The sequence below is a fragment of the Dama dama genome, chromosome 15 (genome assembly GCF_033118175.1).
Source record: "Dama dama isolate Ldn47 chromosome 15, ASM3311817v1, whole genome shotgun sequence".
NCBI classification, from domain to species: domain Eukaryota; kingdom Metazoa; phylum Chordata; class Mammalia; order Artiodactyla; family Cervidae; genus Dama; species Dama dama.
In genome coordinates, this window is record NC_083695.1 from 10874578 (window position 1) to 10889475 (window position 14898).

At 46.0% G+C, this 14898-nt stretch overlaps 1 protein-coding gene and 1 non-coding gene across 3 annotated transcripts in view; one reads left to right on the forward strand and one right to left on the reverse strand.

The window, feature by feature from the left end:
- SLC35F3 (solute carrier family 35 member F3) overlaps positions 1–14898 on the reverse strand; it is a 401913-nt gene that overhangs the window by 45713 nt on the left and 341302 nt on the right. The gene's annotated exons all lie outside the window — the stretch shown is intronic.
- TRNAC-GCA (transfer RNA cysteine (anticodon GCA)) lies at positions 8976–9047 on the forward strand. The gene has a single exon. It is a non-coding gene; the product is annotated as a tRNA-Cys (tRNA).

Below are 14898 nucleotides of genomic sequence, written 5' to 3' on the forward strand. Positions count from 1 at the left end.
GGAGTACGTCAAGGCTGTATATTGTCACCCTGCTTATTTAACTTATATGCAGAGTACATCATGAGACATGCTGGGCTGGAGGAAGCACAAGCTGGAATCAAGATTGCTGGGAGAAATATCAATAACCTCAGATATGCAAATGACACCACCCTTATGGCAGAAAGCGAGGAAGAACTAAAGAGCCTCTTGATGAAAGTGAAAGAAGAGAGTGAAAAAGTTGGCTTAAAGCTCAACATTCAGAAAACTAAGATCATGGCATCTGGTCCCATCACTTCATGGCAAATAGATGGGGAAACAGTGGAAACAGTGGCTGACTTTATTTTTCTGGGCTCCAAAATCACTGCAGATGGTGATTGCAGCCATGAAATTAAAAGACGCTTACTCCTGGGAAGGAAAGTTATGAGCAATCTAGCCAGCATATTAAAAAGCAGAGACATTACTTTGCCAACAAAGGTCTGTCTAGTCAAGGCTATGGTTTTTCCAGTGGTCAGGTATGGATGTGAGAGTTGGACTATAAAGAAAACTGAGCGCAGAAGAATTTATGTTTTTGAACTGTGGTGTTGGAGAAGACTCTTGAGAGTCCCTTGGGCTGCAAGGAGATCCAACCAGTCCATCCTGAAGGAGATCAGTCCTGGGTGTTCATTGGAAGGACTGATGTTGAAGTTGAAACTCCAATACTTTGGCCACCTGATGTGAAGAGCTAACTCATTGGAAAAGACCCTGATGTTGGGAAAGATTGAAGGCGGGAGGAGAAGGGGAAGAGATGGTTGGATGGCATCACCGACTCAATGGACATGGGTTTGGGTAAACTCAGGGAGTTGGTGATGAACAGGGAGGCCTGGCGTGCTGTGGTTCATGGGATCGCCAAGAGTCGGACACGACTGAGCGACTGAACTGAACTGAACTGAAGAGAGTGTCACACTGAGTGAAGCAAGTCAGACAGAGAAGGAGAAACATCGTATGACTTCCCGTACATGTGGAATCTAAAAGGAAATGATATAAATGAACTTACTTACACAACAGAGACTCAAAGACTTAGAAAACAAACTTATGGTTGTCTGGGGAGGGGTTAGTTAGGGAGTATGGGATAGACATGTATGCACTGCTGTGTCTAAAATGGATAACCAACAAGGACCTAGTGTATAGCACATGGAACTCTCAAAGTTGTGTGGCAGCCTGGATGGGAAGGGGCTTGGGGGAGAATGGATATATATGTGTGTGGCTGAGTCCCTTTGCTGTCCACCTGAAACTATCACAGCATTGCTTGCTAATTGGCTATACCCCAATACAAAATAAAAAGTTCAAAAAAAAAAGGAGTAGTAACCAAAAAAATGGCTGAGAGAGAGCTGCCTTTACTTTGGGGGTGTTTCTCTAGCTTAGTGAGAACTGCAGGGTTCATCTAAATTCCTGCTCTCATTTCATCCCATCCTAGACTCTGGCCTGCACCCCAGGAAGTATTGTTCTCAGGGGTCCTGTTTACCCCAGGAGCTTCCCGATGGGCCTTCCTATTTCCCATATTCTTCCTGTTCACCCAGAATCTACAAACATCCAGAACATCCAATTGGTTGTGACAGAGGTTGTTTATTTTGTCTAAGAAAGTGGAGGCTTCCAAAGTAGAGTGACCCCCATCTGCCTGGGGGCAGCAGAGGTGTCTGGAAGCAAGATCTTGCTCAAGTGCCCTTTTAGGGAATCTGATAATGAATGTAAGAGTCTTCAATCTAACAGTGAATTAGCTGTATGTCTCCAGGCCTCAGTTTTTGCATCTCTGAAATGCAGGTCAGTTCAAGATCCATTTACAGTCAATCATCTATGAATATGTGATTCATATTCTGTTGCGTTCTGTTGCTCAGTCATGTCCGACTCTTCTTGATCCCCTAGACTGTAGCTCACCAGGTTCCTCTGTCCATGGAATTCTGCAGTTAAGAATACTGGAGTGGGTTGCCATTTCCTTCCCCAGGGGATCGTCCAGACCCAGGGATCAAACCCGCATCTCTTGAGTCTCCTGCACTGTCAAGTGAATTCTTTACCAGTGTGCCCCTGGAAGTGCTAATTCATATTCTAATGGCTTAGACATCTAAGTAGCGCCCTGGAGCAGAGGCTGGACCCAGGGCTCTTGGTCTGTGCAGCAGCAGGAGGAGAGGTTGAGCCTGCTCTGCGGCTTCCCCTCTGTTCACAGGGGCCACCCAACCAGCCATGGCCCCTCGCTCTGAGCGTGTGAAGACAACAGGTCCTACTGTACAGTACAGAGAACTATATTCAATATCCTATGATAAACCATAATGGAAAAGAATATAGAAAAAAAGAATGTATATATATTCATAACTAAAATAATTTTGCTTTACAGCAGAAATTAGCACAACATTGTAAAGAAACTGTACTTCAATTTAAAAAAAAAAGACACCAGCCCAGTGTGGGTCCAGGCCCCACACTGCAAGCTTTCAGGGCCCTTTCCCATCCAAGGCAGGGATTTGGGAGTGTCAGGATTCTAGGTCTATTCTAGCCTCTCAGAATTCTCCATCAAGCATCGCAATTATTTTAATCATTTCTTGGTAACATTTCAGAAAGCAGATGACTTAGGGAGCCAGAATCTTCCCCATGTTCTGTATGAAAGCCCAGAACGGTGACCCCACTGGCCTTTAGAGGGCCACAGGTGAGGAGCCAAATGGTTTTCTGGCTGTCCTCAGCCAAATCTGGAAGAGATCAATTGCTTCAACTGTTACTATGCCTGTCATGTGTCTAAATGTGCCAAGTGGTCAAAACCCTGCACAAAAGGCAGTTAGTTGACAGGCATCAGAACCACACTTACAGGAAGTCGAATTAAATCAAGGCCTTGCGAATCTCTGCCCACTTCATCCCGAAACATACCAGCCCAAGCCGTTAGACGTGCAGCAAGCCCAAACGCGTGTATCTGAGCTATGGTTTCCCTGGAGCCAGGACAGCTGAGCCTCGCCCTCTGCCTCTCAACCTCATGCTCCCCTGTGACTCTTATCCCACCTCAGAGCTCAGGGCTTCTTTTCTGTCATCTATACATCAAGGACCTTCACCAGCTCCTGATGGTTTTGCCTTTTGCCTTTACATGTATTTGGCAAGCACCAGGTACCAACTGTAGTTTTTTTTGCCTTCTGAATGCAAGAACACCTTGAACCACCTTGAACACAAACGATGGTGGTTTCTCTAACTACAAAAGTCCCTTTAAGTGGCCAGCTCTGTGCTGACCCTCTCTGTTTTTTTTGGGAAACTGTTCCTCTTCCTGGTGGACCCCTAGCCAAGGTGCACGCTCTAGTCAAGGTCCTCGTGGGGTGGTCCAGGGACCAGAAGCCTCAGCATCGGCTGGGAGACTGTTAAGAATGTAGAATCTCAGACTTCACTCCAGAGCGTTTCCCTGAGATCAGAATCTGCAGAGAACAAGCTCTCCTGGTGAGCTGTGTGCAATTCTGCTTTTGAGAAGTGACCTCCAGCCATCTGGATTGAATTGCAGGTGCCTTTCTGGTCCCAATGATTAGTGTGTGTGTGGGCAGGCGGCAGGGTTGGGGGTGGGGGAGGGGTAGGCGGAGGATCAGGCATGTGACTCAAGCTGGGCTCTCGGCCCTTGCCCACAACAGCTATAGTAATCCCGTGGCTTTTTCGAATCTTTGTTGAAGAGTCTATTCTTCCTTAGTAGAACATGTGAAGTTCAAGACTATATCTTGACATTTCTCCCACCAACTTGGTCTGCATATTGCCTGGAAGATCTGACGACAAAGGCCCCCTAGGGCTTCCCTGGTGGCGCCAATGGTAAAGAATCCACCTGCAATGCGGGAGACCTGGGTTCGATCCCTGGGTTGGGAAGATCCCCTGGAGGAGGGCATGGCAACCCAGTCCAGTATTCTTGCCTGGAGAATCCCCATGGACAAGGAGCCCAGTGGGCTGCAGTCCACAGGGTCACAAAGAATCAGACATGACTGAGCAGCTAAGCACAGCAGAGGACCCCAGAGAGGGCAGTCGTCTCCCATGGAAGCTTAATACAATATCATTCACTGGACACCAGCTAATTAGCCTTTCAAGGCTCTGGGCACCACGTCTGACTTACAGAATTGTGCTCATCATACATACACTTTCTCCTTCCCCATTTTCCCTCTGAGTTGTTGTACTATGATGCTTATAATTCTCTGGCCAAACAACTGGGGAAGCCAGAGGCTTCTGGTGACCTTCAGAGGGAACAATCACATCTGAAATGGGCAACACCACAGTTATGGTCAACAAAACCAAGGCCTTTGGTTCCTAGAGCCTTGATCAGAAGGCAGCATGGGTCAGTGTATAAACCAATAACTTTTGAAGTCAGAGAGATAAAGATGAAACACTGCTTCACTACTTATACTGGTGGGGTCATAAATAACTTGTGGAACCTTTGGGATCCTTAGTTTCTTCATCAGGAAAATGGGCAACCTTGGAGGACTAAGGTAGTAGCTAAATGAGAGAAAATAGTTCAGTAATCACCAAAGCGGCTGCCATGGTAGAAATACCTTAACATATTACCCTCATCACCCTTTCTACTCTTTCCTTTTGAAAGGACAGACTTTGGAAGCAACCTAAATGTTCACCAACAGAGGAACATATACGCAACAGTGGTACACATATACACAATGGAATATTACTCAGCCATAAAAAGGGATGAAACTGGGTCATCTGTAGAGACATGGATGGACCCAGAGGCTCTCATACAGAGTGAAGTAAGTCAGAAAGAGAAAAAACAAATACCGTATATTAACATATATATGTGGAACCTAGAAAAATGGTATAGATAGCCCTATATGCAAAGGAGAAATAGAGACACAGACATACAGAAAAAATGTATGGATACCAAGGTGGGAAAGGAGTGGGGTTGAAGGAACTGGGAAATTGGGATTGACACATATATACTATTGATACTATGCATAAAATAGACAATTCATGGGAACACACCGTATGGCACAGGGAACTCTACTTAACGCTCTGTCGGGACCTAAATGGGAAGGAAGTTCAGGAGGGAGGGGACACATGTGTATGCATGGCCGATGCAGTTTTCTATGCAGTAAAAGCTAACCCAACGTTGTGATGTGACTATATCACTATTAAAAACTAACTAATACAAAATAAACAAAAGGACAGACTTCAGTTTAAAGAAAATACTTTGAGGCTTGAGTCTAATCTCTCATGCTGTCAACAGAATAAACTAAAAACGGCCTTAGCATTTTGTACCAGATCACAGTAGACACAAGGATTAGTCTGACTGCATTTCAGAAACTTTTATTAATAGCTGCTATACTGCAAGAATCATAAGTGGGTTTTTTTTTTTTTAAATAACTAAATGTATAATGATTTATATTTTGAGCATTTAATTAAAGTTCTACCAAATTCTAGATTGTATTCAATGATCTCAGTTTCCAAAGGCTGTGAGATTTACTGCTTTGTTTTCATGGGGGTGGTGCCCTGGTTTGGAGGTGGGGAGTTGACACTGTGGTGTAGACACTGCCCTTGACCATCTGGGTAACAACGGCTTGCCCAACACCATCCTCAACATCGAGGCCACTGTCTTTCAACCCAAAGTCAACGCAAATGAAGGAAATGGAATTTAAGCTTGGAGTCAAAGTAAATGATCCCACTCAGATTTTGAAGTCTCATATCCTTGGGCAAAATTTTTCATGACATTGCAATGGCCCTTCAATGATGCTGGGAATGAAGTAAAAAATGCGGTTAAAAACACGAGCTCGCGAGCCTGAGCCCGAGCACTGGGTAGGATGGTTACCTGGGCCAGTCACACAGACTGCCTGCTGATGTGCCTCAGCTTCACCGTCTGTGAAATGGAAACAGCAGTAACACCCACCTCACACGGCTGTTAAGTGAACTGCTTTGTACAAGGTACTGACGATCAGTGCCTGCACAGAGTAAGCACTCAGTGAACCTTTCCTCTTATTACTATTATTATTTATATATTTGGCTGTGCTGAGTCCTGATCGCCTTCTTGAAGCATGCAGACTCTTACTTGTGGCATGTGGGATCTAGTTCCCTGACCAGGGATGGAATCTTGGCCCTCTGCATTGGGAGCGGTAAGTCTTAGCCACTGGGCCGCCAGGGAAGTCTCATTCTTGTCTTTCTCAAAGTATGGCCGCACAACAACATTACTAGTATGATCTGATCACTGCAGAAAAGGACAAAACTGTCAGTTCCTAAATTCAAATTATTGCAGTTTATTATATAACCTGGATTAAACAAAAATTTTTGATGGCCTCATCATGCAAATAACTCATTTTACAGTTATAGTCAACTGAAGTCCTTTTCACACATGTGTGGTTGTCAAGCTAAACCTCCCCTCCGTCCAGCTTGCTCCTTGTTTTGCAGATTTATGTGGACACTTTACACGTATTCCTATTACATTTCCTATTGTACCTGGCCCTGCTTTCTAGCCAGCCAGGTCTTTTTGGGTCCTGGTTTCACCATGTGCTATGCTGTGCTTAGTCACTTGCTCATGTCTGACTCTTGGTGACCCCATGGGACTGTGTCCATGGGGATTCTCCAGATAAGAATACTGGAGTGGGTTGCATGCCCATCCTCCAGGGGATCTTCCCAATCCAGGGATCAAACCCAGGTCTCCCACATTGCAGGCAGATTGTTTACCATCTGAGCCACCATGAAAGCCCCCAAGACATCATTAATCCTCCTAGAGTTTGAGTCATGTACAGTTTTGACAAATGTGACTTTCATGATTTTACCAAAATCACTGATAAAAATATCCACCAGACTAAGCCCATGTTCCATAGTTTGTTCCAGTGGTGGCCCACATTATGGAATCAATTCACTCTCACCATTATTAGGATTCCTCTTAGGGACAACTAGTCCAATCTAATTTTCTTGTGGCCCCTAGTACTATTTTGTTTTCCCCAGTGCTTTCTTTTTGTTTTAATTTTTAAAAAATCTATTTTTGACTGTGCTGGGTCTCCGTTGCTGGGCCTGAGCTTTCTGTAATCGCAGTCAGAGGGGACCACCCTTTTTGGTGGTGCATGGGGCTCTCGGGCAGTGGCTTTCTTGTTGCAGAGCATGGACACTAGGCATGTGGGCTCAGTAGTTGTGGCACATGGGCTTAGTTTGACATATGAAATCTTCCCAGACCGGGACTGAACCCATGCTCACTGCATTGGCAGGCAGATTCTTAACCACTGGACCACCAGGGAAGTCCTCCCCAGTGTTTTCAATGAAGCTTCAAGTAGACCTAAACTGGCTACTGATTAGCCATGAATTGTGGAATTGTTTATTGCTTGTGAGAAAATGACAGTAATTAGCAGAAAATACCTGTCCTTTGTGTTTTAAGAATACTTTCTGGATAAAGCATAAGAAAGTGAGATTGTTTGTTCAAAAGAGTTCCTGCAAAATCCAGGTTTGCCATGTAATCATGTGCACTTGGGCATGGGCCAGCCTGATGGGAGAGGGCTGTGGAGTCAGTCCTCTGACAGGAGGGGCCCTGGGAAGGCTCTGCTCTAGACCATGGAGAGGGGCTCTCCTCCATAGTTAGAGGGGCAGGGGTGAGAGAACCACCAGCTCCAATCCCACCCGAATCATGAATTAAAGGCCCGGGAGAACTTGTCAGGCTCATGGACCAGATGAGCATCTGAGGCTGCAGTCCTGGTTAATATCAGGGACTGTGCATCAGGGCTTCCCAAGATGGCATTTGTAGTAAAGAACCTGCCTGCCAGTGCAGGGGGCGTAAGAGACGCAGATTTGATTCCTGAGTTGGGAAGATCCCCTGGAGGAGGGCATGGCAACCCACTCTAGTCTTCTTGCCTGGAGAATCCAATGGACAGAGGAGCCTGGCGGGCTACAGTCCATGGGGGTCACAAAGAGTCGGACATGACTGAAGCGACTTAATACGCACACACATGCATCAGTGTGGTGGGTCCTTTGATTTTTTTTTTCTCCCCTCCAAACTGAGCCCAGCAGAGACTGCCTGGTGAAGGATTTAGGGCTGCGTCTTTCCTTTAGAGAGTGGCTGTGTGCATCCTGGCACCACAATGTCGAAAGGCGTTGGGAGGGCCCTTTGTAGTGCTGGCAGCTCACTCCACAGGGCTGTGAGGCTGGGATCCTCCTGTCCCCCCGCACCAGGGCAAATAGATGCTCTGGAAAAAGGGCAAAGAGCCTGGCTCAGCTGCAGCAGGCGGTCCCAGTCTGCTCCTTGCTCCTCGGGCAGGGAGGCCTCTCTGACAGTAATTTGACATGATGCATAACAGATGAGGAAGTGGTTGGCTGGGTCTTCACAATGTGCTGTAATCCTGAGACAAAATACACAGAGAACTTCACACAAGCTGGAGATGACTGATTCCCAGGAGCTGATAACATAGGGCATCTCTTCCCAAGCAAAAGGTTGAATCATTTCAAAGGTCACCTTGGAGGCTTGGGCTATGTTACCACTTACCATGGACCTGTTTCCAGTTCAAGAGAAAAACTGAACTTCCTGCTTTGTTTATATATACAGATTCTGTGATACAAGTCTAAAGACTCTATCTTAAACTGTTGTTATGATTAAACTACCAGCTATTTTTTGGGTCAGAAGCATTAAAAAGTCTGTTTCAACACCTCATTGAATCTCTGTTTTTCCAGAGATTGATGTAGATTGACTCTATGTCCTTCCTCTTCTTTGCGAACTGGGGACAAAGAGGAAACAGAAGCCTCAGACCACGTGTATTAGTCTGTGAGGGCCGCTGTAACACAGCACCACGGGCTGGGTGGCTGAGACAACAGATGTTTATGTCCTCAGAGTTCCAGAAACTGGAAGTCCAAGATCAAGGCAGTAGCAGGGCTGGTTCCTTCTGAGACCTCTCTCCTCGGCCAGCTGTCTCCTCCCTGTGTCCTCATGTAGCTTCTCTCTATGTGTGTCTGTGTCCTAATCTCCTCTTCCATCAGTCAGATTGGATTAGACCATCCTAATGATCTCATTTGAACTTAATCTTTGAACTCTTTCAAGGGCTTCCCTGGTGACTGAGATGGTAAAGTACCTGCCTGCAATGCAGGAGACCCAGGTTCAATCCCTGGGTGGGAAGATCCCCTAGAGAACAGAATGGCAACCCACTCTAGTATTCTTGCCTGGAAAATCCCATAGACAGTGGAGTCTGGCCAACTACAGTCCACCGGGTCGCAAAAGACTTGGACATGACTGAATGGCTAATACACACACACACACCTCTTTCAAAGCCATGTCTCAAAAAAAAAAAAAGTCACATCCTGAAGTTCTATAGGTCTAGGATTTCAGCATATGTACTTTAGGGGTATACAACTCAGCTGATTAAACTCAAGTAAGGACACAAGTTGCCCGGAAAAGCACTTTGCTGTCCCCACGCTGACTGCTGCCTTCAGGAGGACCTTTGGCACTGACCGTGGTTGCTGATGTAGAAGCTACAGGCAATCATCTTGAGGTCCCAGGACCCAGCCACAGCAGACAGGACGAGGATGCTGTCAGCGAGGCAGCATCTGTGCTTCTTTGGCCGCACCACATGGCACGCAGGATCTTAGTTCCCCGCCCGGGGATTGAACCCGTGTGCTCTGCAGTGGAAGTGTGCAGTCCCAAACACTGGACTGCTGGGGAAATTCCAGCAAGGCAGCATCTGGAGGCACTTTGGATTCAGATCCTGCCTGTGATACCTGACAAGTTATTCAACCTCTCTGAGGCTCAGTGTCTACATCTTTAAAGAGGATATGGCCATAATACTTACCTCCTAGGATGACTATGCAGTAGAAATGACATACAGTAGGTATGCATGCTCGGCATCCTGCCGGCAACTGGGGAGTTGTTTGAGAAATGGGGCTGTTGATAATAACAAGCAAAGTCAAGCGACTGTCCTGGCCGAGGGAGAGTTAGCCAGGCTATCTAGGTCCAGTCACTCTGCTTCCTGTCTGTCTAATTCAGTTCTACCCAGCCATTTTCCTGTTCCACCCCTGCCCCTCTCAGAAAGCAGGGGGGCTCAGTGAATACTGTGCTGTGACTTCCTGGCCTTGGGGCATCCCAAGTTATTCTTCCCTCCACTGGCCTCCAATAAACAGATTGGCAAAGCGAGTTTCAGTTCATTTAAGGATGAAATCTCAGTAGAAGGGTTAAAACACAGCCATCAGCTTATTCTAATTATAGCCCCTCCGTATTGCAAACATGCTCAGACATCTGAAAGTAGGTGGTGAAGAGGAACAAGGAGATAAAGTGTGGGCTGTCTAGGAGGGAGTCCATTTGGTACCCACAGTGATGTAGTGGGCATCCTCATTTGGGGCGAAGCCTTGAGCTGAAAATGAAGCAGGAACCACCTCCACCAAGAGTACATGGGAAGGACCTTTGCCGGTGGTCCAGTGGCGAAGACTCCGCACTCCCAATGCAGGGGCCCTGGGTCTGATCCCTGGTCAGGGAAATAGATCCCACATGCTGCAACTAAAGATTCTGTGTGCTGCAACCAAGACCTGGCATAGCCAAATAAATAAATAAATGTGTTTTTAAAATAGTACACAGGAAAATGAAGATTCTTTGCTGTTGAGATGCTAAGATGTTCTATTAAGGAAAGTGGCCCCTGGTGGATAAAGGTGGGGCTCTTCCTGCCCCTGGTGATGAGAGCTGGGCGAGGAGCAGACCTCTCCAGCCACAAGAACTACCGAGCCAGTTAATGGGCCTGTTGCTGGACACCGTTAATGAAGCAAGGATGACCTGGGTAACGGTGCCCGACATGCCAGCAAATCCAGGAAAGTCTAACTCACGCGCTGCAAGATACACATCCGTTGCTTACTTACATAATGGAGCAAAGCCAACTTCTGGTAACACAACTGTAAGTGGAACTAATTCCCAAATTAGAATTTTTAGTCTGTCGTTCTCAATCAGGAGACTGTCTCTGGCCATCACTTTTTTTTTTTTCCTGTTCTAGACCTAGCCTGTAAGGGAAGCTGACCCCCAGGCCCACTCCACAAGTAGCCTGGCTATTTCCCCCACCTCCTGCCAGCGGCACTTCCGTGTTGGGCTCCTGGCCATTCCTGACCCTGTGGTCTGCTCCCCATCCTGCCCTGCCTGGGGTCTCTGGGCGCCCCACGATCACCCTGCTGGGACCTGGTGGCCCCGCCTGCCCACCTGGCTCTCAGGCCCCAGCCTAACAGGGACTTCAAAGTTGGAAGCCCCCTGCTCCTCTCCTCTCTGTCTTCCCATTTCTTTTTTAAAAACCACAGGAGTCAGGACATTGCTGGTGGTCCAGTGGTTAAGAATCTGCTTTCCAACGTGGGGGATGTGGGCTCGATCCCTGGGCAGGGAACTAAGATCCCACACACCATGAATCATCTAAGTCCGTGCACCACAACTAGAGAGAAGCCTATGAGCTGCTACTGGAGAAGCCCGCGTGCTGCAGCAAGATCTCGCGTGCTACGATTAAGACCCGATGCAACCAAATAAATAAATATTTTTAAAGACCACATGAGTTTAAGCGAGTCTGCATAAAGTTATCTTGGGAGAAAGATACCCAAACAACAAAGCTTTGGTTCCCTCTCTCCTAAATGATGTAGCGTCCACCTTTTAGACTTGGTAACTGCTTTCTCAGCCATTCAGGCTCTCATGCTTCAGGGTCTCTGCCTTCCAGAAACCCATTTTAGAACCATAAATCTTGTTTGTCCTAATTCCTAGCCAGGGTCTACCACTGTCTGTTTTAGGAGGCCACAGTCACCTGATGAAAAGAAGAGGAATCTACAGTGAAGGGGCTTCGGAAGGACGAGAGGAGACCTTCTGTTGTGTCCTCTTTAGAAAAGTGAGATCAGCACTCATAAGGCTTCAGGCAAGAGCACAAACCCAGGCCAAAGACGGTAATTTAGAAGGCTATCAAAGGGCCCTAATTGTAGACACTTCCAACTTACGCAGGACTGACGTAAATTCAGCTGAGAGGTGCTATGTGTCTGGATATAAGGGACCTGCCCTTTGCCTAAAGATTCTGGTTAAAGCACACAGTCCTTGCCTCCATGTTGAGTGTCTCACCCAACCTTCTCCTCTCTCTACAAAATCACAAGATAGAACGAGGCTGTTGGGTGAGCCGCCTCTGCTCTAAGGCTCCCTAATCAGACAACAACATCTGAAACTGTGCTTCAAAAAGCCTCCACACCACACAGGAAGGAGTCTCGTCTCTGCTGACTTTTCTGCCCACTGGCCCCACCATGACCCTCATCCACAGGGACAAGACAGTCCTCCTACAGGGACCAAGATCCTGGAATAGAGGACTTCTTCTGGTTTCTGCTACACTACCCAGCCCTGACTGCAGTATGGAGACCCACAGGTGGCTATTAAAAATGCCTTCGAAATCCCCGTTATTTAAGTGCACCAGCTCTCTACCAAACAGATTTGGTACATGGTGCATGTACAGATTTGGGTACATGGTGCATGTCATGCAACACAAGTCAACTTGACTGAAAATCTCTTCCAAAAGTCCTCAGTTTTATGCCCAAGCTCCTCCTTTGACCAGATCTTAGGCAGGATCTATTCCTCCTGCTGGTTCATCTTTACCGCCATCTCCTCCGTATCACATAAGAGGCATCTTCTTTAATTCCTCGATCTTTGAGGAAGCAGGTGACTTTCTTTTTGGATCCCCAGTCGTGGGAATACAGGTCCAAATTACTCTCCTATATCTTTGTTTTGTTTTTTTTTAATGTATTGAAGTATAGTTGATTTACATTGTACTAATTTCTGCTGTACAGAAAGGTGACTCAGTTATACATACACATATTATTTTGCATTTATCACAGGATAGTGAATATAGATGATACCACTCTAAAGGCAGAAAGTCATGTATGGATGTGAGAGTTGCACCATGAAGAAGTCTGAGTACCGAAGAATTGATGCTTTTGAATTGTGGTGCTGGAGAAGACTCTTAGTCCCTTGGACTGCATGGAGATCAAACCAGCCAATCCTAAAGGAAATCAACCCTGAATATTCATTGGAAGGACTGATGCTGAAACTCTAATACTTTGGCCACCTGGTGCGAAGAGCTGACTCTGATGCTGGGAAAGATTGAGGACAAAAGGAGAAAAAGGTGGCAGAGGATGAGATGGTTAGACAGCATCACTGACTCAATGGACATGAATTTGAGCAAACTCTAGCAAATAGTGGAGCACAGGGGAGCCTGGCATCGCAGAGAGTCAGACATGACAGCAACTGAACACACAGACAACGCATTGAATATAGTTCCGTGCTAGATAGCAGGACCTTGTTTATTCCTATAGCTTTCTGGCCTTGGTTTAGTGCCATCTGTTGTTATTGTTGTTGTTCAGTTGCTAAGTGGTGCCGGACTCTTTGTGACCCAATGGACTGCAGCAAGCCAGTTCCCCTGTCCTTCATTATCTCCCGGAATTTGCTCAAATTGCTATCTGTAGATTTGCCCATCAAGATCCCAGGATCTCTTCTGCTGGAGGAACCAACATCCTTGCCAACAATCCTGAGTTACTCCTCTGTTTCTGCACATCTCCTCCCAGACTTCTCTGCTGGCACCTGCTCCCACCTCGGAGAATCCCCCCTGGATAGGCCCCCACCTGTGGCTGCTCTCAGACCTTTTCAGCCGTAAGTGTCACTGCTCTTAAGGGACATCTGGGCTGACCTGCCTCTCATCCTACCCTCTTTCACTTCCGGCAGCACTTGCTGGAGTCCCAGAAGCTCTGGGAGCTGAGGGGAAGGCCAAGCCATTGCTGCACAGCCCTAGGACTGAGACACTCTGCTTTATCGTGTCTTTGTATAGCAACAACATAGCGTTAACATCCACAGCTCTTGTTTATGGAAGCCATGGTCTATGAAGTGGTGCAGGAGGATTTGAACTCAAGAAATTAGGCTTCAGGATTAGCAGATACAAGTTACTAAATAAAATAAACAAGGTCCTACTGTATAGCATAGGGAACTATATTCAATATCTTGTGATAAACCATAACAGAGGAAATATGAAAAGGAATATATATACACACACAAATGCATTTACATATATTGTGTGCATGCAGTCATGTCTGACTCTTTGCTACCCCATGGACTGTAGCCCACCAGAATCCTCTGTTCATGGAATTTTCCAGGCAAGAATACTGGAGTGGGTAGCCATTTCCTTCTCCAGGGGATCTTCCTGATCCAGGGACTGAACTCAGGTCTCTTCTATTTCCTGCACTGGCAGGAAGGTTCTTTACCAGCTGAACCACTGGGAAAGCCATATATATATATATATATATATTTAATATACTCATATATTTAAATATACTCATATATATATGAATATATATAAATATATATATATAAATGAATCACCTTGCTGTAAAGCCAAAATGAACACATTATAAATCCACCATACTTCAATAAAAATGAAAAATAATAAAGAAAGAAATCAGATTCCACTGTCTTCACTATATTCACAGTCATTAAAAGCCATGTCCAGCCTTCTTGAAGACTTCTAAATTTGCCCTCTAAAGCAACTTTAAAAATAGTAAAAGTGTGACCACCCTTGTCCATGACAGCATCTCAACATACTTGAAAACACTGAAGAGATACCCTTCTTCCAGCCTTTTCAAGTTAAGCATTTTAAATTCTTCCTAAAGCTAGACTGTACAATATGGTTAAACTACAAGGTTTTTTTTTTTAATATAAATTAATACAATGAAAGAAAACTAAACATTGAGTATATCAATAAAATTAGCCATGTTCCAAGCATGCAGTAGTTAGTAAATGGGTGCTGAGTGGGGGACGTGCTGGACAGGGCAGTCAGGGCATATCCTCCAGGGCAGGGAGTTCTCCTGACAGCGCCGCTTAGGGACCTTCAAAGTCCATATTCTAGACGCATCACTATCCCTCTGTGAAAAATTTCAAGGGGCAGTGAATAGACCCCAGGCCACACAGAGATCCTGCCCCTCTAGTGCAGAATTCCC